This window comes from Chlorocebus sabaeus, chromosome 21 (genome assembly GCF_047675955.1).
Source record: "Chlorocebus sabaeus isolate Y175 chromosome 21, mChlSab1.0.hap1, whole genome shotgun sequence".
Taxonomy (NCBI): Eukaryota; Metazoa; Chordata; class Mammalia; order Primates; family Cercopithecidae; genus Chlorocebus; species Chlorocebus sabaeus.
Genome location: NC_132924.1, coordinates 72,895,427 through 72,919,442, shown reverse-complemented (window position 1 = coordinate 72,919,442; position 24,016 = coordinate 72,895,427). Strand labels below are relative to the sequence as shown.

Genomic DNA, 24,016 nt, shown 5'->3' with positions numbered 1-24,016 from the left:
TGCTTGAGCCCAGGAGTTTGAGACCAGCCTGGGCAACATGGTAAAACCCCATGTCTACCAAAAATACAAAAGTTTGCTGGGTTTGGTGGTGTCTGCCTGTAGTCCCAGCTACTAGAGGGGCTGAGGTGGAAGGATTCTTTGAGCCCAGGAGGCAAGCGTTGCAGTGAGCTGTGATGGTGCCACTGCACTCCAGCCCGGGGTGACAGAGTTAGACCCTGTCTCCAAAAAAAAAAAAAAAAAAAAAAAAAAAAAATTTAGCTAGATCTGGTGGTGCACAACTGTAGTCCCGTCCACTCCAGAGGCTGGTGGGAGGATCGCTTGAGCCTATGAGGTGGAGGCTGCAGTGAGCCATGATCACGCCATTGTACTCCAGCCTGGGTGACCCTTTCCTAGATAATTTGAGACTTCTGCCCACCAAACAGGAAAGAAGTAAAGAAAGATACCTATGTCATGCTAATTCTTCAGATAATTTAGGCCTAAAGAAACAAAGGAAACCAATTTTACATCCTGGGGCAGGGTGATACAGGCAGAAGTAACAACTAGCACAAAGTCCCTGATGAGAAAATGAATTCAAGGCCCTTATTTTAAGAGGAGAAACCACGGTCCTGGGTAAGGAAGATTATACAGCAAAGCTGGAGCTCCAACCTCAATATTTTCACTTAAAGTACATTTCTCAGCCAGGCGCGGTGGCTCAGGCCACCGAGGGGGTTGGATCATGAGGTCAGAAGTTCGAGACCAACCTGACCAATATGGTGAAACCCTGTCTCTACTAAAAATACAAAACAAAACAAACAAAAAAATTAGCCAGGCATGGTGGTGCGTGCCTGTAATCCCAGTCACTAGAAGGCTAAGGCAGGAGAATCGCTTGAACCCGGGAGGCGGAGGTTGCAGTGAGCCGAGATCATGCCACTGCCTTCCAGCTTGGGCAACAGAGTGACAGTGAGACTCCATCTCAAAAAATAAATAAATAAATAAACAAATAAATAAATAAATAAAATAAAGTACATTTCTCTTCCTAAAGGAATGAAATGAAATTTCCTAAAAATGAGATGTAGTGTGTATGGATTATGTGATCTACATAAAATCAAATTTATCTACTTAAATATCTTCAATAATTCCCATGATAGAAGAAAAAGGAACATCCTATAAAAGGAGCATTAATAAAATGGAATATCAAAATGTCATGTAGAGGAAGGTCAGTTAGTGATACAGAAAATGTTAATGATATATTATAAAAAGAGGATTTACAAAGAGTATGTAGTTTGCTTTTCCCGTATGGTCCTGCCCAAGAGCTGTTGGTGAGTCTGAGCTATGTCGATTTTGGAAAGGGGAGGGGTTGCACCCTCCTAGTGCATACACCCCAGTGGGGTGTATATGGCATATGCTCAGAAGGTGAATAGACTCACATGGAGCATCACAACCCTTACAGAGTGAGGAGGACATCTATGCTGGGAGGTGGCCTGATACTGGATGTGGAAACCCAAGCAGAGTGAGGAGGGCTTTTGTACAGAAATTTTGTCTGGTTCAGGGTGTCAGAGCCTGAGAGAGACCAGGCAGGTGTCCGTGCAGATATCTGCCTGGTAAAAAGTATCATATCTCTTGTAGAAAAAGAAAGTTACCTGTGTAAGAAAAAATGGTGACAATAGCAGGACATTAGTTACACACAAAGATATTGATAAAATTAGTAAATACATTAAGTATAATGAGAGCTAGGTTTCTCACTGTCAATGAAAAGAGGTACCAATAGGAAAAGAGAGAAAGCTAGAATTAATCCAGTAGTGTTAGATAGGAATTGGAGATATCAGTGTTATCTCATGCTCTAGATCTACAGATAGGTAAGTAGATTAAAAAATAGACGTATGTGTGTACATGTGTGTGTGTGTGTATATATATACATATTATCTTAGCTTGGGCTGCTATAACAAAATACTATAGACTGGATGGCTTAAACAAGAAAAACGTATTTCCCACACATCTACAGGCTGGTCCAAGATTAAGTTGCATGACAATTAAGTTCCCGGTGAGGGCTCTCTTCCTTATTTGCAGACAGCTTCCTTCTTGTCATGTCATCACAGGGCCTTTCAATGGTATATTGACATGGGGAGAGAGATTTTCTCTCTTCCTCTTCGTATAAGGCCCCCAGTCCTATCAGATTAGGATCCCACAATTATGACATCAGTTAATTAATGACCTCTTTCAAAAGGCCTGTTTCCAAATGTAAGCACATTGGGAGTTAGGGCTTCAATGTATGAATGGGGGGAGCGACACAATTCAGTTTATAACATATATACATACATTTTGTACATGTGTGCAAATGTACAAACAGCACCCAGATCTTGACTTCTAATATTATTTTCTACTAAAAAGAACCAGAACTCCTAGTAAAAAAAAAATTGCTGACTTCAAGGCTGGAGAGAAAAACAATACAAGATGAGCCTGAAATATATTTGTGTGAGAAAGTCAGGAAATGCTCAACGAAAGAGAACATCTCCAAAGGATATAGAAGCCAGATTGAAAGGGCTCCCAGTGGCCATTTCTGGGATAATTTCATCCTCAAAATAAATTATCATATAAATTTATTATAATCTATTGAATAAAATAGGAATCTATGAGTCTGTAATAATTAATTAAATAATTATATAGAGCGGAATCTTTATAAGGAACAGTATACTTATATCATTCACAATGAAGACTTTCTCTTCCCTTGGGTTTATCCTTTCTCGGTTCTGCTGCTGCCCTCAACCCCTTCCTGTTGATATTCCCTGGCCTCTGGTCTCAGCCCTGAGCACTTCTCACACTAAAGAGTCAGTGAACAACCAACCTTGAAACTTAGGAGTTCTCCTTGATTCTCCCTTCACCTAAATCCCTGCATCCAAAAAGTAAACACATCTTATGTTCTTAAACCATTCCTCAAAACTATATTTTAGTTGCTAAGTTTGTGTTATGCATTTTTTAACCTCAAAACTTTTCCATCTATTCCAGCCTACCTACTTCTGCAATAATACAAGCCTAAATTACTGCCTCCTTTCCAGCCTCCCTGCCTCTGGTTTATTCATTCTGCCATTCATTCATCAAGTTTATATTTAACTTCTATTATGCATTAGGACAAGACAGCCAGTTCTCTCCCTCATGTAATTTATAGCCTACTGGTGACTAATGAACTAATTTAATAAGTAATTATAAAATTAACCTTGTAAGTATAATTGTGACACTGATGCAAAGGAGAACTACAGGAGTTATGAGAAGATATAACCAAGAAAAAAATTCTAATCTGGAGGATGAAAAAAATCATCATCAAGAAAGTTGTATTTGGGCACAGTGGCTCACTCCTGTAATCCCAGCACCTTGGGAGGCTGAGGCAAGCAGATCACCTGAGGTCGGGAGTTGGAGACCAGCCTGACCAACGTGGAGAAACACTATCTCTACCACAAATACAAAATTAGCTGGGCTTGGTGGCGCATGCCTGTAATCCCAGCTACTCGAGAGGCTGAGGCAGGAGAATCGCTTGAAGCCAGGAGGCGGAGTTTGCAGTGAGCACAGATAGAGCCATTGCACTCCAGCCTGGGCAACAAGAGCAAAACTCCGTCTCAAAAAAAGAAAAAAAAGAAAAAAGAAAGAAAGTTGTATTTTAGCTGTGGTCTGAAAACAATAATGGTTTTTAATGGTGGGATGGTTGGGATAGAAAATTCCAAATAATATACACTGCATGTGCAAAATCCTCAAAGCAAAAAGAAGCAAGGTACATTCTAGAAAGCAAAATAATCCAGCCTAGTTAAAGAACAATGAGGGAGGGAGAGAGAAGAGGTGGATTTGAGAGATAGCTGGGAGGTAAAATTGACACGAGTTTGGATGCGCTGGATCCGGTGTTATCTGGGAGAGAGAAGTATCAAGGATGACTCTTGAATTGCTGATTTTAGCAACCAGTTAGATGATTATGCTATTTGCTTTGAAAAAGAACTGGAGTGATTCCAGGCTTGCAATGGAGGAGGAGGAGAAAGAACATGTTTATTTTCAATTTCAGGTATAAAAACTTTTATCTGCCTATGGAACCACTTAGAGGATACAAATGGAGCTTGGAGGAGACATGTGACAGACGTGTAAATTTGAGGGCAGCTATTGAAGATAAGAATTTTCAGAGACAGAAGAGTCAAAGAAGCTAAAGGAAGGAAGCCTTTCTAAATGCAGGAAGTGATTAAGTCTCAATGTCTGCTGACACATCAGAGAGAATAACTAAAATTCATCTATTGGAATTAACCATATGAAGGTCAAATTACTTCAAACTCTTAAACATACCAGTCAGTGGGAGGGCTGGTAGTGGGGGATGCAGCCCTCTCATGCGACATTCCTGATTGACTCACCTCCACCACAGGGCACTTATTCACATTATTTCTCACTGCCCCACCTACCCATGTTCCCTCAGAAATATTACCTTTACTCAAGCCTCGATTCAAATTTCTGCCCTCAAGAACATTTTTGCCTTGTGTTTCTATTTACAGTGCACATCACTTTTAATGTTCGTTGTGATTTTTATGTATGTGTTATCTCTCCCTATAAAAAATATTAGCTCTTTGAGGGCCAGGATCATATTTCTTTTATCATTGCTTCCACAGTGACTGGCACATGGGATATAAATATGAGTTCAGTTGTACTTTTTAAATTTTCTATTACTCATGAGTTGCTTTTCAATGAATTTCTCATTATCCTGTTTCTCTTTTCATGTGCATTTCTGAAAGAGGCTGACAAGATGTTTCCCAGTGAGCTTTGCCAGGTGTCGGCACATTCGTGAAGTCACCATGGATACAAGTTCTGTTCCTCAATTTTGTAAGTCAAAAATCTTAATTTCACCAGTTAATCTAGTGGTGGCCAGATTCTAGAAAGTATTCACAACAACTAAGTTTACAAAAATAAAAATATATAGATATAGATATAGATATACACAGGTACACACACACAGATACACATATACACATATACTCGCCCCCACACACACAAATCTGAAGATGGTATACTTTCATATGTTAAATATTCCAAATTAAAGAACATTTTGAATGTTTATGAAATGTGGAAACAATAATATACACATTAAAATATTTAGCTTTTTCATGATTTTCATATTTGACGTTTTGAAAAAGGAAAAGGCAATGATAGAGAATGCAGAATCCACAGATCCTGTGAGAGTCGTGATAAAGTGGGAAGAACATAGTGCATCTGAAATGAAACAAACCAGGGTACCAATTTCAACTATGGTTCTTAAGCAATTTTTTTTTCCATAAACTAGGAATCACAAAGCCCACCAAATAGGATTATTATGAGAATTAACTGATTCAATTTATAAGAAGTTCCGAGGGCACTATATAATATGAACAAAAGATAAATATTGAGTCTCATTCTTTCACTTTTGTTAATATCAGTATATCATATTATATAGTTTTTTGTGGTCCTAATCCTCCACTTAGATGAGAAAATATTTACTTCCTACCCTCTTTACATTATTTCCCAGCTAAAGTATTATTTTATTTATCAACAGTTTCTGGAATTGAAGTAACAGATTTCAGAAACTCTCGACTAACAGGAAAGCAAATATTATCTTCGTTCAAAATCAAATGTAAATACATGACCAACTGACCCTACCAGAACTCCAAGCCCAGATCATCAAAGCATACACATTAGAATGTGTAGAAGCTAATGTTGACTAGGAACACTCTGTGTGCAAGTGAATATTCTAGATCCCTTCTATCTAGAGAAATAGATTTCTAGGAACATGTTAAAGATGTGTTAACAAAAAATCTCTCAGGCTCTGAGCCTTGCTAACCTACTATGATGGTTAATTTCATGTATCAACTTGACTAGGCCATGGAGTGCCCATACATTTTTTCTAACATTATTTCTGGATGTGTCTGTGAGGGTATTTCTGGATGAGATTAACATTTGGATCAGTAAACTGAGTAAAGGGGATTGACCTCCCCTTTACTATGTGGGCGGGCTTCATCCAGTCAACTGATGGACCACAGAGAACATAAAGGCTTGATTCTTTTGTCTGCCTGTGATGAGTTGGAACATCAGTTCTTTTCTGCCTCTGGACTCAAACTGAAACATCGGCTCTTCTGGAGCCTTGAGCCTGCCAGCCTTCAAATAAGAACTACACCATCAACTCTACTGGGTCTCTAGCTTGCCAATGGCAAATCTTGGGACTTGTCAGCCTCCATAATAGCAAGAGTCAATTCCATATATACATATGGAATATATAGTATATATATGTGGACTATATAGGACATATATGGAATATAGGAGACATATAATCATAAACATATATATAGGAGTTTTATATATATAACATATATATATAGGCTCTCTTTCTCTGGAGAACTGACTAATATACATATCTTGGGAGAATGAAAGAGTTTGATGAGGGTCCTTCCAGTGGCATAGTTAATGATAAAACTCACTGTAGATTATTGTCAATATTTACTATCTCAACTAGTGCCTCCGGATCTCTTCATTGATGTAGCATGCTAAAAGCATACATTTACTAGAAATATTTAGCAATATTTAGAAACCTTAGCCAGCCATTGAATGTTTTCCAAGGTACACAGGTAAATAAATTTCTGATAGCAACACCTATTGCTACTTTTTTCCGTGTCTGACATATCCAGTTGTAACATGATTTCTTTTTCATATTTGCAGCATTGCAGTCATAAGGAAATGTTTAATCCATCTCAAAAGTCCTCATTAAAGACACTGTAGAAGCTAAAGCATGTGTTTTTGAGATGCAGTGATTTTTAAAATGTCTCCCCACGCACTCTCTCCGCACACATGGGCACACACACACTAGCACCATCCATAAAATGTTTCAATGAGAAAAGGAGCATATTTTATTTGGAACTAAAATATACTAATCATATTTTATTGAAAATACTTTAAATTTTACTTAATGAGCTTTTGTCAAAATCTGTGCCACACTTTTTTTTTTCCTTAGTTACTGTGGAAAATTTTTTCTGTAGAAAAAAATGTAAGATGCTACCTATGGTTCATTTTTGCACAATCTTTTGGAATTTTAGTTAACAGAGGAGCCACAGTATAAATTTTGCACTAAAACAGGGCTCCAAAGGCAATATGGATTTGAGAAAACTACTCAACATTTTTATATATGTTTCAGTTAATAATACAATCTTTATTACAAAATATAATTTCACATATGATAAAAGACAAATTTATAAACGTACTCTTTTTCTCTCCCTTATGTTTGAAGGAAAATAAACATCTTTTCTTGTCCTTGTTAACAGATAATTTTCACACAATGGTAAAATCATGATGCTCACACAGATATAAAAATAAACAGTTGTTCATTGTTATTTAACTCAATCAATTTTTAAAAACAGGCAGATACTATAACTGGTTCAAACAAGAAATCATGAACAGATGCATTTATAGATCAGGAATATTGAAGTAAATGTGCAGATGGGTGCAAAACTGTTTTTCCAGAAGGAGGGGAGGGAAAATTGCAGTAAATTAAACCTCTCTCCAGAAAGGAAAAATTTCTTATGTCTGTAGACAATAATTTTTTTGCATTATTATCAGTTATCTACATTTAACACAGTGGTAAAATACCTTCCAAAGAATCAGAATCAGATAACATGAAGAGGTATTCTCTAGGGCCTAATAATCTGTAGTTTTCCACTGAAGCACAAATTTTTCTTTACATGCATAACTGTAAACCGAGTCTGGGTATGGGGGTGTGTGCCTGCAGTCCCAGCTACTCTGGATGCTGAGGCGGGAAGATGGCTTGAGCTCGGGAGTTTGAGACCAGCCTGGGCAACATAATGAGACCCAATCTCTTAAAAGATAAAAGAAAGCAAACCCTAACCCTGTCTCTACAGCTGTCGAGGAGCAAAAATATTGGCATTTAAATGTATTTTCATTTTTTGGCCATGTACTAACCAAAAATTTCATCGAGCTTCACAGGGATAACTTAAAGCCTCACTCCTTCATCCCAGCCAGAGAAATATAGCTGTTGAAAGATTCAGATTAATTCTTTTAAAAGACCCCAACTGTTCAAAGTTTATGATGTTGGAGTCAGTGGAGCAGACAGGGGTAGCTGATGGAAGCTGGCTGGAGAGAGAAAGAAGGGAGATGTTGGAAAGACAGAGAAAAAAGGGAGATGTTGATGCCCTCTATCACTTCTCTGCCCATCATTACCTAATCCTGTCTCTAAAAAATAAAAATAAATGTGGGCTTTGTTATTTAGCACAATCATATTTATACATGAATCTATTACTGTTATACCCAGTAATCCATTTTTAAAAATTGTGGTATTTTAAATTATACGTAACATAATATTTACCATTTCTACTCTTGTTAAGCATACAATTTAGTAGAATTAAGTGTATTAACATTGTTGGGTAACCATTACCCAATCATCCATTTTTCATTCCATACATTTCCAGGACATTTTCCAGGGGAAACTGAAATGAAGTAGTAAGAGGAAGAAAACTGTAATACATTTGACATAAAGAAAGCTTCTCCTTGTTTGCAGGTATTTTTCAAAACAGCAGTCTATCACTAATATATTGCTATTGGTGACATTTCATATGTTCATTAAAATTTGCCTGAAAAATTGGTTTGAAATTGTGAAAAACAATAACAGACCCGGGATCTGGGGCTTGTTTGCAAGTGTAAAAATCTATTTGCATAAGGCCACTTTTCAAAGCATCTCCAATATGTCTTTTTCCTACTAATATAAAAGGGTGGACCCATTGCTAAACAATAGTAATAAATAATTTTTTAAAATCTAAGACTCCATAACAAAGAGAATATGTGTGAAGGTCTTTGGCTGTAATGGTGTTTCCTGATTACCTCAGTCCAGTCACGTTTAGAACCTGTCATTATGCCCGTGGTTTCCTGTCTATGGTTTTTTCAACATGAATAAATCATTTTACTGATTCATTGGACCTTTTCTCAGCTTGATTCTCTGTTTCCTGATTGGAGCCCACTGCTCCTGAATCTACCTTTAATCAGAGTCATAGAATTCATTAAAAACAACAATAATAACAATAGCAAGCTCTAATGACATGCTAGACCTTTAATTCTCCCGATAACCCCATTGCAAACTTAGAGATGACATGACTGAGCCTTTGATTGGTTAAATAAGTGGCCCAGTCATAAACCTATTAAGTGGTTGAACTTTAATTGATAGGTAATTCATTCAGGCTTTTATTAAATGTTGGCAGGCAGTCACTGACTAGATGGTAGAGCACAGAGGTAAAAAGATAAGAACTCAGGCCTTACATGGCACAGTTGTGCTTAGAGTCAAATATGGTTAATCAGGTACTTGATGGATCTGAACTGGAAAAATTATGATTTGAGGAACTTATGAGCAGTTTTTACCCTTTTAGGAGAATAATGAAATATCTTTAAGGAAATTATTTACTTTTTTCTTAAAAGTGAACTTTTGATGATACCCTGTAGACAAGAACTGATAAAGCAACTCCCTATAAATTGTTCTTACAAGTCCTGATCATTGATAAGCTGGTTTAAAATCAGATGCTTTGAATCCACGTATAAATTCAAATTGCATGTGCTCCCAATATTGAGAAAATCTTTTGTACTAAAATTTGAATTTAGATCAATCTGTAACTGAAGATCATTATTTGATCTTGAGATATCTATGTGTTTTTGCCCAAGAAGTTCCCGAAAGGCTATATTTGTCTAAATCAATAACACAGGTTGGACACACAAAACTGACCTCTTCTGCTCATAACACAATGAAGTTTCCAACAAGGAATTGGACTAGATTTGGAGAAAAGCTACTCAGAGTAAGTGGTTTTTGTCCTAAGAATAGTATTATTAAAGGCTGAATAATCTGGGTTTTGGATGCTTAATGTGAGCTATTGTGTCTTGATTAGTTCTTAATGTTGAGAGCACACTTCCTGGAACAAAAAGGATAGACTTACACTCAGTCATCCAAGGCATTGGCCTCTGACTGGAAAATGTTTATTCCTCTCTTGGTCCAAGAGCAGTTGGGCCTAGATGGTAAGGTGTAGAAATGACTGCAGATTCACATGGGTGAAAACGAACCCTACATCTCTTGAAGCGTGCCAGCAACAGGTATGGACTTTGCAAATAGGGTTTGTCCCACGGGCTCTAAAACTTCAGGAGGGGCTTCTCATTCTATCCCATACATTCAAGTATTCCCAGACCTTCAGTAAAACTTGGTTAAACTTTGGAACTTAATTTTAGTTGTACCATGGGGAATAAGGAGCATTGCTTCTTCCACAAGGTTAGAATGGGAATATCTGCAGAGGTACCATCAGATTTTGGGTGTTCCTGAGGGAAAATAATCATAGATTTGTACATGTTTCTTTCATTTGCATATTTCATGACAATAATTTATTTAGGTTTCTTTCATTTGCTTATTTCATGACAATTATTTATTTAAGTTTGTTTTGAAATGTTTATTATGTTTTTCCCCTGAGCAGACTGCAAACTCCTTGAAGGAAAGAACCATGTGTCTGGTTTACTGTTGAACACCCATGGCCTAGCACAGTGACGAGTACAAAAGAAATGCTCAAAAATCTATTCCTTAAATAAGACAGAGTTATTGAGAGCAAAGGCAGCCGCAACATGACAAGACAAGAAATCACTGGAAGGAAGAGAAGAAACTAAAAATGAAGTTTGCTTAATTTTGGAATTGAGATGGGTAAATGTGCATAGGGATTTTGATTACCAAAAACAACCAGAAAAATCAAGTCATAGTTCAGTGTAAGTGTGCATCCATGAGTAAGGGATGAGTAAGGGATGACATATTGCCACTCGATAAATTTAAAGGGCTGGTGGGAATCCCAAAAATAAGATGCCTTTATGAATTCATTGCCTGAAATGGGTCACGTCACTGTGTTTGTGGTAAATACGCATATGCATGAGCCTAATAAATTTCTTAGTCCTCATATTATATACTTATCCTTAAGGCAAGGACCACGTTAATAATCATAATTAGTAGACAGCATGAACTAGCTGGTTTAAGATAATGTGCTTTTTTTTCTTTAAGGAAGGAACTTAAGAGAGTTTCCACTACCTGTGTGAAATAATTACTAAAATTCATTATTCTATTGATCTAAAGAGTGGGATTATGACATTTTACAACCCAGTACAAAACCCTTTTAATATTTTCATCAATAATAGAGTCAGTCATCAAAAACTTATCATCTGCAACTAGGTGCGGTGGCTCATGCCTATAATCCCAGCACTTTGGGAGGCCAAGGCAGGCAGATCACCTGAGGTCAGGAGTTCCAGACCAGCCTGGCCAACATGGCAAAACCCAGTCTCTAATTTAAAAATCTAAAAATTAGCCAGATGTGGTGGCACATGCCTGTAGTCCCAGCTACTCAGGAGAGGAGGATCGCTTGAAACCAGGAGATGGAGGCTACAGTGAGCCGAGATCGCACCACTGCACCCCAGTCAGGGCAATAGAGTGAGACTCGTCTCAAAAAAAAAAAAAAAAAAAAAAAGATTTATCATCTGAGGTCAACGCAAGGGTACTTCACATGCTAGCAAGTCATTCCCTATTCTAAAACTATAATGATAAATTCTAATGTGATTGTTTGGCCATTAAAGTTCCTGATTTAAAAAGTATTAATCTAGAATAATGGTTTTTGCTTTGTTTCTTATATTTCTTCCGAAATCTAGACTCTTATTATTTAAAATATGGATTTAGCTGTCAGTATCTGAGCAGCAGCAGAGAGCAATTGATTTTAAAATTACAAAAACATGAATAAAAAGATTAGGTCTCATCTATCCAATCTCTAAGCAGTTTTACAGAGAATGATAACTGTAAAGGAATTAACATCAAGGGCATTTGTTCCCTGAGTCTTTAATTCATCTTCGTTGTTGGAGGCTGCCTTGTAAACTAAATTGAATGCATAGGTGTCTGCTTCTTCAAATCCGGACGAGTCAGAGCTCTTCTGCAAATGGCATCTTTATTGTCTTCGTTTTAGCTGTTTCCTCTTTCTTTTTTTTTCTTTTTGTCACATCTATTTGTTATCTATCCAGTAATCAATTGTGCCTTCCATGCTCTATAAGCTAAATCAAGAAATATGATTTGGTAGATTACACAAATGGATTGCTTTGTGCGAGGTGGAAAGCAGGAATTTGCCACCTCCCTTAACAGATTTTTCAGAAAACTCACCCACAGAGGAACATTTATTTTCTGTGGCTTAATCTTAAGGGTATCATCAACATTCTCAATAATTACCATACTTTAGTTCACTTGTTTGATTGTCTTTTGTACTCTTTAAGGAAGAACAATACAGCCTGTTTTCTATTGTGTTTTCCTAGAGCAATTCTGTATCTTTAGACTAGGCTCCCAAATATCTTCTTGAATACAAAGGACTCTATTCTTCCATTCAATGTGAAAAATTTGTACAAATAACTACCCATACACATCACTCGACTGTGAGGAATAAATAGCTCCCTTAAAATATCAAACACATCATTTAAACTTACTTGCATCAATCTTATTAGATCTGTTGTCACACTTCAAACATTTGAATTGGAAAATTCAAGCAATAATATTATAAAATATTAAAGTCCACAAATTTCCAGAAGACTTGAGACATGTTTTTCTAAAAGTTTTAATTATGACAGAATTTATACCTTTTTAATTGGACTTGAAAATGACTCAATAGACACCTTATCCCATTTGTGAATTTGTAATCCTGTAGCAAGAGAAAATTGAATTGTGCCCCGAAGAAATATCTGGTCAGACACAATTGTATACATTTTTAACATGTTGACAATATTATTCTAAATTATCATGCATTTATCTATATTCCACATGCTTTTATTTTAGTCAATATGTAATTCAGTACTTATATTTCAAGGATACTAAATTTGATCATATTTTTCTATGTAATTGTTTAAATAAGTCTGATTAGGTTTGTATTTCTATTAGAAAGCATATGTTTGAATAATAAAGCAAATATTAGAGTAAATATTATGTTTAATTTTTAATTGTAGGAAGTCATTTATAGCCACTAAAGGTTTTTGCAATTTGTCTAAATAGCTATATTACTTTTGGCTGTTTTAACTTTCATTTTAAATCAATTTTAACATCTGCTTGGTTTCCCAATACCATGAGTAAAATAAACACTTTATTTAACATATTGTTCATGATTACATCTGCATGAGAATCATAATTTTACCTTTTATCTGAAAATTATTTTTAACCGAATTTGCCAAACCAAGATCACTGTCATAAATTAGATTACCAAGAAGCAGATGCTGAGGAGGAGACTGGAGTATAAGATGTTTCTTAGAGAGTAATAACTGTGAAAGGGAAAGAGAGGAAGCAGAACTGGGTTGCAGAACGAGTGGAATTGCCAAGCAGTCCTAACATTGCCTTTGCCAGGCCAGTGGTAGCCCATTGAAGAGTCCCATGCTGGCCGTCTACCTCTCCTGCCTTAGTCACACGATGCGGGCTTCCCAGAGAAGGCTGTGACCTCAGCTAAGGAAGCTCTCTACCCCTAAGACAAATCCTGCATCCTCCTTCTTTCTCTTTCACACGTATAAATTTGCGTAAAGGATACCTGCAAACCATCACATAACCTTTGACTTGCACTTCTTGGGTGTTTCAAAAAGCTGAGTGAACCAGCAGAGGAGTTAGCAAGAGTCCTCCTGGAAACTATTTCTACATGAACTGCTAGGCCAGCAGTAACACAACTGCACTTGGAAATGACTTAAAGCACGTAAACACAACCTCCTAATTCCATGCTCAGTGTATCGCCTTAGATCCCAGAAATGCTTGTAGCCTCCCCCAGACCACAGGCACTAGGGAGTATTAAATAGGAGAAGCAATGTGACTTATCCAATGGCAGTTTTTAAAAAAATCTTACATTTGCTAAAGTCACAAAAGCATATACCCATATGAACACATGGCAAGGGCTCCGAAGGAGCTTACCCTGAAACTGAAGCATCATTTTCTTCATAGCAAATCTAAGTATATGTGTGAGTTCAGTGTCATAGGGGAGTACAGAAGATAGAGTGACTAATACCAGGAAAACTTTACCAAGGAGATGATATTTGCTCTTGCTAGGAAAAGAGGAGGCAGCAGGTAGAGAGAAAATACTGGACTTACAAATCAACAGGAAATACGTATAATGAGTGTAGCTTTAAAGACCTGGTTTGGATAAACATTCTAAATTTGAATGCTTATCTCAATCTCTAGATGTTTTCTGAAAACCAACTACATTTAGAAAATAGGAATGTAAATATTCTGAGAATAGCTTCTTTCATTAGATTATTTCCTCTGTGAACTTTTGCCTGAAGAACAAACTTGCCTTGCTTCCCAGTAGGTATAAAACAAGAATCTGGGCTAGGCTTCTCTTAAAGGAGACATAACAAGCTATCAATAATATTCCATACGTAATATTGATCAAATAAAACAGTGTATCGCTTTAATTCCTCTCCCAGACTCTCTTTACTTCCCATTCTCCCTTTTATTTCCCTTTCATTTTTAATACACTCAATTAAATAAAAATTCCAATTTTCCTCCCTTCCCACCCTTTCCTAATATGGCCTCTGGAAAACCTCCTTCAGTAAAGAAAACCCTATATGTCCTTTATATCTTCCTGTCATAGTTTTGCCTTAATTGAGATCTGCTTCTTTTTCCTATTGAGAAAGATTTTTTTTAGCTCCTAAATTTAGGGCAACTGTACAGTTTATCATACTAACTGGAAAATTTCAAAGAGTGAAAAGCGTGGTGGGGGGGTTCTGTTTATTATAAGGCTGGGATCATAGGCATAAACCTGAACTGCCTGGGACAAACCAAGATATCTGTTACTCTACCTTAACCACAAACATCATGGAATTAGAGTTCAGTCAGAAAAAAAGAAGTAAAGTTTCTTAAATCTCCAGTCACTTCCAAAATATTTTTTCACTATTATTTGACAGTTCATCATCCAGATAACTGTATTGCCAGCCTAGAACAGGGGTCAGCAAGCTACAGCCTGCAGGCCATGCCTGTTTTTATAAATAAATTTTTATCAGAATACAGCCACAGTCTTCATTTACATATTGTCTGACTGCTTTTAGCTACGGTGGCAAAGTTGAGTGATTGCAGCAGAGCAGAATGGCTCCATAAAGCCTAAAGGGTTTACTCTACAGTCCTGTAAAGAAAAGTTTGCTGATCTCTGGAATATACTGTAAGTGAGGGTCTGAGCATGTATGTGTCTATTGATCTTACTCATCATGTATATCAAAACAACACATCGAGCACAGAGTAGATGCTCAGTATTTGTTTTATAAATAAATCAAATGTAAAATAAAGCTACAATAACTAACATGCATGAACAGACTGGTCTATTGAACGGAAAATGCAGTCTCCCTGATAGTTACCAGTATTTAGTATAGGTAGTATTTAGTAAATTTTCTACAAAAGAAAAAAATGGCTTACAAAGTAAATAAACTTAAAAAAAATTAAACTGTTAGGAAAAATTATATATTTACATTAGCTATTTTGTGTGCAGAAAAAAATAGTTATCTAGGTACATTGGAAACATCTGCCACCACGCTGATGCTCTCCTCTTTGAACTGCAGAAGTAACTCCGCGCCTCTGCTCTGGCTTGAGCTCCTCCCTGTTCCAGACACTCAGGCTCTCACTCCACTCAGTTTGTCTTCTTTCTCCAGGATTTTCCGTCTCTACCCCTCCTAACTCTTACTCAAGAAGCAATGGTTACATACAAGGGCTCTTGAGTCAGACTTCCCGGGTCTGATCCTGGCTCTAACTCTAGCTAGTTAATCTTGGGCAAGTTTTTAACCTTTCTGTGCTTTACTAGGCTTGTCTTAAAAATAAGGAGAGTTATCTCATGGATGCCTCCAAAATTGTTTTGTGAGAAGGAAACACAACACTTCATATAAAGTGCAAGAACACTAACACATAATTAGCACTTGATTTTTTAAAAATAACCATAAAAATAAAATTATATTTAAGGCTAACCTATCTTTAAAAATCCAAATGGTGTATGACTCTATATTCCCCTTCATATGCCCTTCCCTTCTCAGACAAGTTCTTTGAAAGAGTAGTCCTAATAAATTCCAATGCTTCTTTTTACCTCCATCCTTCCAACAAACTGCTTTTCTCTCAAGGATCCCTGATGACCTAATTTCCAACATCAAGGAAAATGTTTCAATGCACATTTTTAAATAAACTGCTGCGTTTTCCTGTTAAGTACTAGATCCTTTTGAAATTCTCTTCTCTCTTACCATCTGTGAAAATCATTTCTTTTGATGGTGTACTGAACTATCTGATTAGTCTTGGTCTCCTCTGTGAGCCCTTTTGCCTCTGTTAAAAGATGGTTAATCTCCAAAGTTCTATGTAAGTCCTCCTCTCTCATAATTCTATTCCCTCTCACTGGAAGATTAGATGAATGCCTCTGACTCTGTATCTACATCAGAGGATATATCTTTCGATCTCTGGAGTGGCATGTGCAAATGCTTCTGTGCCTATCTAATTGCTTACATCACAGGTCTTTCACAACCGTCATATCCAAAACTGCACACATCATCTTTTACCTCCACCCAATATTGCATACTTTCGTTAATGATCCCACTAGCTACCTAACTGGTCAAGCCAGAAATCCTGTAGTCCTATTGCTCCTTTAGTTCTATTGAAGGAATTCTATCTAGAATGAGAAAACTGTGTATTTTGAAGCCAAAACAATCTGGCTTAAATACAGCTCTTGGACTGCTTAACTGGTGTTCTTTGGCATGTAAAACACATTATTTGATCTTCAAGTTCCTCTTCTATAAAAATGGGGCAGCAGCTGGGTGTGGTGGCTCATGCCTGCAATCCCAGCACTTTGGGAGGTCCATGTGGGTAGATCATCTGAGGTCAGCAGTTCCAAACCTGCCTGACCAGCATGGTGAAACCCCATCTCTACTAAAAATAGAAAATTAGCCGGGCGTGGTGACGCATGCCTGTAATCTCAGCTATGCGGGAGGCTGAGTCAGGAGAATCTCTTGAACCCAGGAGGCAGAGGTTGCAGTGAGCTGAGATTGTGCCATTGCACCTCCAGTCTGGGCAACAAGAGTGAAACTCCATCTCAAAAAAAAAAAAAAAAAAAAAATACAGTGGGGCAGCAGTATTAAATTCACAGATTTGTGGGGGGAGATTGAATGGTAATCTGCCACCACACGAAGGCTCCCCTCCCTCAATTACAGAAGTAATTGCACCTCTGCTCTGGCTTGGGCTCCTCCCTGTGGCAAATATGCAGGCTCTCACTTCATCCATTTTGTCTATATAATATATAAAAGCACTTAACATGAAATCCATAGTAGATTTTCAAAAAATACTAATTTGCCCTACCTGTCTTCATTGACCACACATCCAATTCATCACTTTCTCCGTCTTCTTTCTACATGGTCTTCAACCCCATTTTTTCTTTTCCATTCCTATTGCCCCTACATTAGAGCCGCTCTTCACTGTTGCTCGGTTGAATCAGCAACACCTTCAACTAGCCTCCCAACTTCCAATGTAAACATCCCCCAAATCAACTTTTAACCTTTAGATTGGCTTTTGAAAATTTTGAAATCCTACTTGTATCTCCTTTCTTTCTTTCCCTGTGTACCAAAATTCCTTGAATGTGTTGTGTCTGTGCCCACTTCCCCTACTCCCATATGCTCTTAAATCTTCTAATCAATTTTTCACAAAATATGCTTCTATTAAATTCACCATCATACTTTACACTGCACTATCCAGCCTGTATTCTTAGTCCATTTTATTTTCACTGACCTGTCAACATTATTGAACCCATTAACTGACTTTCTCCCCCTTGAAATATTATTTTTTTCTCTTGACATTTAAAATACAACATTCTCTGGGTTTTTCTCTCCCTCTGGACACTTTCTCAGTCTCGTTGATGTTTTATCTTCATTACCTGATCTCTAAATATGGAAACCTTCTAGGACTTTGTCCTTCAAGATATTCTCCCCATGTCAATATTCAGTCTTTATGGGATTTCATCTAATCTCCTAGTATTGTATAATATCCCATCTATATGCTAAGGGTCCCTGCATTAATACATTCATGCTGACCCTTTCTCCAAAATTCAGACTCATATAAACAACTGCCTTATTTATATCTCTACTTGGATGCCCAATACCAATAGTCACCTCAAGTTTAAGTATCCAAAGCTGAACTACTAATAACTCTCCACCACCATCACCGACACAAAACTGTTGTCCACCGTCTTCCTATCTCAATAAATGGCAACTCTAGGAAGGTGTATTAGCAGAAAGTGGAGGTTACAATGTAGGTGTAGTTAAAAATTAACCTGTGTTAACTAATTATAACCCTAGTTAAAACCAGTGACCTGCCAGGTGTGGTGGCTCACACCTGTAATCCCAGCACTTTGGGAGGCCGAGGTGGGAGGATCACCTGAACCCAGGAGTTTGAGATCAGCCTGGGCAACATGGCAAAACCCTGTCATTTCATTATTAAAGATGTTTTACATCTATGGATTAGATTAGTAGTATTTAATTTTCCTTATTAGCTTGAATCCCTGTCTTAATTTTGGTTCTTTAGGTGGAGGGAAGCCTATATATTAATATGCTAATTAATTGAAAGTATAATCCTAGGGCACTAAAAGTGAGAGATAAAGAAAGTGAGGCAAAGAAGATTGAAAAAAAAATGCAAGGGGATATATTATCTATCACTATCTGACAAGCCTTAGAATGACATGTCTGGAAAACTTGCGTAATGAAACAGTCCATTGGCAGGAAAAATAGAAAATTTATCTGCTGTCTCTTTTGTGTCTCTTACCAACTATTGGTCAAAATTTGCCCTGACCTGCACCTCTTTGTTGTGTCCTGGTCCCTATGGCAGCCTCTGGTGAAGTGAGATCCCAAATTCTGCAGTGGTAGCTGTGGTGGGGACAGTAACAGAGGGCTGAAAGCTAGGCAAGTCCAGGAAGCTCTGAGGAGACGTGTGGATGGTGTTTGACAAACCCCCATATAACTCCATCAGCAGATTTAATAGTTAATGCCTCCTAAACACCCATGGAATTTATTTCTCCTCTCAGCGAGGACTCACATCTATGTTTCAATACTTTCAAGTAATTTTTTAATTAGAAGAAGAAAACAGTAATTTAGAAGTACTGTCTGGCCAGGCTCAGTGACTCACACCCATAACCCCAGCAGTCTGGGAGGCCCAGGCCGGAGGTTTGTTTGAGGCCAGGAGTTCGAGATCAATCTGGACAACATAGGGAGACCACACCTCTACAAAAAATTGTTTAAAAATTATCTGGGCATGGAGGTGCACATCTGTAGCCCCAGTGTACTCCAGAGTACACTGTGTACTCCAGACAAGATGGAGGGGTTACTTGAGCCCAGGAGGTCAAGACTGCAGTGAGCCATGATAACCTCACAACACTCCAGCGCAGGTGACAGACTGAGACCCTATCTCAAAAAGAAAAGAAAAGAAAAGAAAATCAATATTATCTGATAACTGTTATTTTTAAAATGAATATCAATTTATATGTTGCTTACAATTGTGGAATACCTTGAAAATACATAGGCATTTGGGACTATCAGTTCACTGTTTTATGAATATTCGCAGTTAGAGTTTCTCACTCATTTCCTAAATTATTTCTCAAATTAGAAATAACCTGATATTACATTTTATTCTAACCTTACTTTTCAATCTCTTTGATGTTTAGAATGTTGATGACTAAGGCAAATTTCATGACTTTTTAATATCTAATCATAAAATAATATTTTTCCTCATAAAGTTTCAGTTTGAACTCCTGCGGCAAGGATATTTTCCCATTTCCATTTTTATTATTTTTGGACCCAGCTGACTGGAATAATATTTGTATGTGAATTAGCTGTGAAGTCTACACAGATTTACAAATAAAATATCGTTGTTAGAAAACTTGGCCGGGCGCGGTGGCTCATGCCTGTTATCCCAGCACTTTGGGAGGCCGAGACGGGCGGATCATGAGGTCAGCAGATCGAGACCATCCTGGCTAACACGGTGAAACCCCGTCTCTACTAAAAATACACAAACTTAGCCGGGTGCGGCGGCGGGCGCCTGTAGTCCCAGCAACTCGGGAGGCTGAGGCAGGAGAATGGCGTGAACCCGGGAGGCGGAGCTTGCAGTGAGCTGAGATCCGGCCACTGCACTCCAGCCTGGGCGACGGAGCGTACTAAATTTTATGGCAGGCTACTACTGAATGGTAATGTTACTTGTTTTAAAGCTACCTCAAGAATAAATGAGTCTACCTAAGATATTTAAAACCCCAACTTTGGACACAATCTGGTATTAACTAAATGAGTAATTCTAAATTCTGGAATAGATGATCAATATTAAAAAGTGTACAATTTATTTTACATACAAATAATTGAGCTCTTTTAAGAAAAGTACAAAAATAAATATTAATATTTATTTAAATTATACTGACAGGAAAAATTTTGATATTTTTCTTTTTTTTTTTTTGAGACAGAGTCTCGCTCTGTCGCCCAGGCTGGAGTGCAGTGGCCGGGTCTCAGCTCACTGCAAGCTCTGCCTCCCAGGTTCACGCCATTCTCCTGCCTCAGCCTCCCGAGTAGCTGGGACTACAGGCGCCCACCACCTCGCCCGGCTAGTTTTTTGTATTTTTTAGTAGAGACGGGGTTTCACCGGGTTAGCCAGGATGGTCTCGATCTCCTGACCTCGTGATCCACCCGTCTCGGCCTCCCAAAGTGCTGGGATTACAGGCTTGAGCCACCGTGCCCGGCCTGATATGTTTTTTAAGTGATTGTAATACCATTAGTTCAATAAATATCATCCATTAGGCCCAAAGGTTTGAAATAGTGCTTATAATATGAAGAACTTTCTTTAGAAAATTCTGCGTTTTCACCTCCATCAGTCATTTAATGTAAATTTTATTTACATGTAATATACATATTATGTACAATATACATATACAAATAAGTTATATAGCTCAATAAATTTGTATGAAGTATAACCAGCCTTCATATTAAGAAAGAGAATATTACAGAACTCCTCCTTGTTTTACACAGCAATTGTGGAACTAGGTGTGAATATAAATTTGTTTAAATTAATAATTGCCATTCAATAGCATTCTGAGTTCATTTCCATCAGATTTATTTAAAATAATTTAGAGTACAGTAATAGTGAGAGCTGAGTTTCACATATAATGTTCACGAGGGAACGAAATGTTCTCAAACAAATTTTGAAAGCAGTCTTACAGTGTCTTGTATTGGCTAGATCATGCAGATAAATCTTTATAAGGGTATCAATTTGATAGGAAAATATATTTAATTATTACTAATAACTTCTTCATATATGAAAGACAATATTTTATTTGCTTTTCCTAAACCAAACTGGTGCATGCCATACTTGGTCATAGTAAGTAAAAGAAAAGATAATATCAACATCTTTCTTCTAGTGAGCAGAATTCAGGAAGTTCTCAACATGAATACATTGTGGTCAGGTTTATAGACAGGTTTATTAGGCTGTGGGTTTAAAGAATATTCATATACTAATAATACCAAGTGGTGATAAGCAGTGCTAAAATAGCTTACACTATTCAGTTCTGTTATAGAAACAAAAAAGTCAAATTTTATTACTTCCCAAAGTGAATCTCTTTTTTTTTGAAATGGAGTTTTGCTCTTTTTGCCCAGGCTGGAGTGCAATGGCGTGATCTCAGCTCACTGCAATCTCCGCCTCCCGGGTTCAAGAGATTCTCCTACCTTAGCCTCTCAAGTAGCTGGGAGCTGCCACCATGCCTGGTTAATTTTTTGTATTTTTAGTAGAGATGGGGTTTCACCGTGTTGGTCAGCTGGTCTCGAACTCCAGACCTCAGGTGATCTACCTGCCTCAGCCTAAAAAAGGTGCTGGGATTACAGGCGTGAGCCACCTTACCCGGCCAAGTGAATCTCTTTTTATAGACGGTTGTTTTAAGGTAGTCTCTTGTTTGATGTTTTAAAGTAATTCATCTATTTTAGTGGCAGTAACTCATTAGCCCTAACTACATACAAAGATTTCTGGTAGAATGACATCAAAATAGTAAGAATAGTGCTGTTGACATTAGGCTAAGGACACAAATAAAAAATAAAAGATTAATTTAATATGGCAAAAATTTGAATCTGTAAAGCAAGAGATCCTAGTGAATCTAACTAGCAATTGAACCAGCTGTAGCCAATTAATGCCAGATTCAAACTAAAGAGTAAAGACAAATTATAAGCAGTTGGGAGAAGGATTTGTATAGACCACTAGGTGCCACTGTTTTGTGAAAAATTTATTAAATGATATAATGGAACTCTAACTTATATCCCTTTTTCAAAAAATCACATCTTGAATTGGGATGTTGCTATATCATAGTTCTAAAATGAGCGAATTTATTTGTCTCTGGGATTAAACTCACAGCAAAATGAAAGTAATACAGTATTTGAAATAAGTTATAAAGCCCAAAATTTATCATTATCAATGTAAATTTTTGGCTGTTAAACTTGAGCCATCATTGATCTGGAAACAGTGATTTTGAACTGAAAGCTTAAGTGGTTTGACTGTATGTAATAAGAGGGCTGTATAAGCATATTTAAACTGTGGCATATTACTTGGGCCCAAAATACTTTCTTAGAAAAAGAAACATGATGGCTTACAGAAATTTAGGAATGGCACCACCCATAAGGTAGCGTGAGAAAATTTCTTGAAAGCAGCTGTCTTTAATCCATCAACTGGCATTGATCTCAAATTAAATTTAAACGAGTCCACATCAAAACCACAAAGAAGTAACCAACCCACTGATATTAAAATACATACAGAAGACCCTTTTCTTTTAAATATGCTCCATTTCAAAGGATGATTCTACTTATTTTCCAAAATGAACGTAAGCAAACTCATTAACACAATCCTTTAGTGTCAGGCAGAGATATAACATTTTTTTCAGCACTTATGGAAGTTTGGTGGAAAGTTGTGATAGATGAGTATTTATTCTTTATTTTTCTTTCTTTCTTTTATTTTCTTTTTTGGCCAGTAAACAGAATTTATAAGTAAGCATAAGTCAGATTGGCATGGCCCAAGGAGACAGTGCTGCCAAAAGCCTTCATGAGAGCAGAACCTGCCACTTGTCCAAGGGGCTGTGATTGGGAACTTACTTGGCTCCACAACCATCAGGGATGAAGTGCTTCTCAGCCACTTTGTCTTCAAATTTGTCAGCATTAAACCTGGTGAAGCCCCACTTCTTGGAGATATGGATCTTCTGCCATCTAGGGAACTTGAACTCGGCCCTGCCTAAGGCTTCAATTACGTGGTCCTTGTTTTGAAGCTTGATGAGGATAAACTGATGACTTGACCAGTGTGGACCCTGGCCACAGTACCCTGGGGTTTTCCAAAGGCCCCTCACATACCCGTCTGGAGTCTTTCAGCCCCAGCACAGGACTACATCTTGTTGATGCAGATGACATGGACAGGATGGAGCTACACTCAGATGTGAAAGCCATCTCTGCCACAGCTTTTCACCATGTACTTATTGGCACAAATACGGGCAGTCTCCAGGGCTTCCGAAGACAGCAGCTCATATTCGTCAGACACCATGTGGCCACAGAGTGGGAACTCATCCACTTTTGCCTTCTTTCGACCCAAAGATATGGATCTTGGCATCAGGAACACCTCGGTGGAAATGAGACTTTGGGTATGGCTGTTTCTTACACTACTAATAACAAGGAGCAGGATGGTGGCCCCTGGCAACACAGGAACTTCGCCAGTGCATGGAAGAGAAAGTGCACTCCTATACTTTTCAACTAACGCTACTATCTAAATATTTATAAAGTATTCCTTTGAATAGACTAATGGCTTTCCAAATCTAACCACCATAATTAAAGCAACTAATGTTGACTAACAAGTTATCATCATTTTATTAGACAAATGATGTCTAATAAACTATCGTCTGATTAATTTTTTAGATACTCAAGATAATATACTGTTATAACACAGGATATTCTATTAGTTATCTATTGCTGT

At 37.5% G+C, this 24,016-nt stretch overlaps 1 pseudogene; it reads right to left on the bottom strand.

The window, feature by feature from the left end:
* Positions 1 to 23,099: 23,099 nt before the first annotated feature.
* On the bottom strand, positions 23,100 to 23,590 carry LOC119626180 (large ribosomal subunit protein uL16-like; annotated as a pseudogene).
* Positions 23,591 to 24,016: the final 426 nt, after the last annotated feature.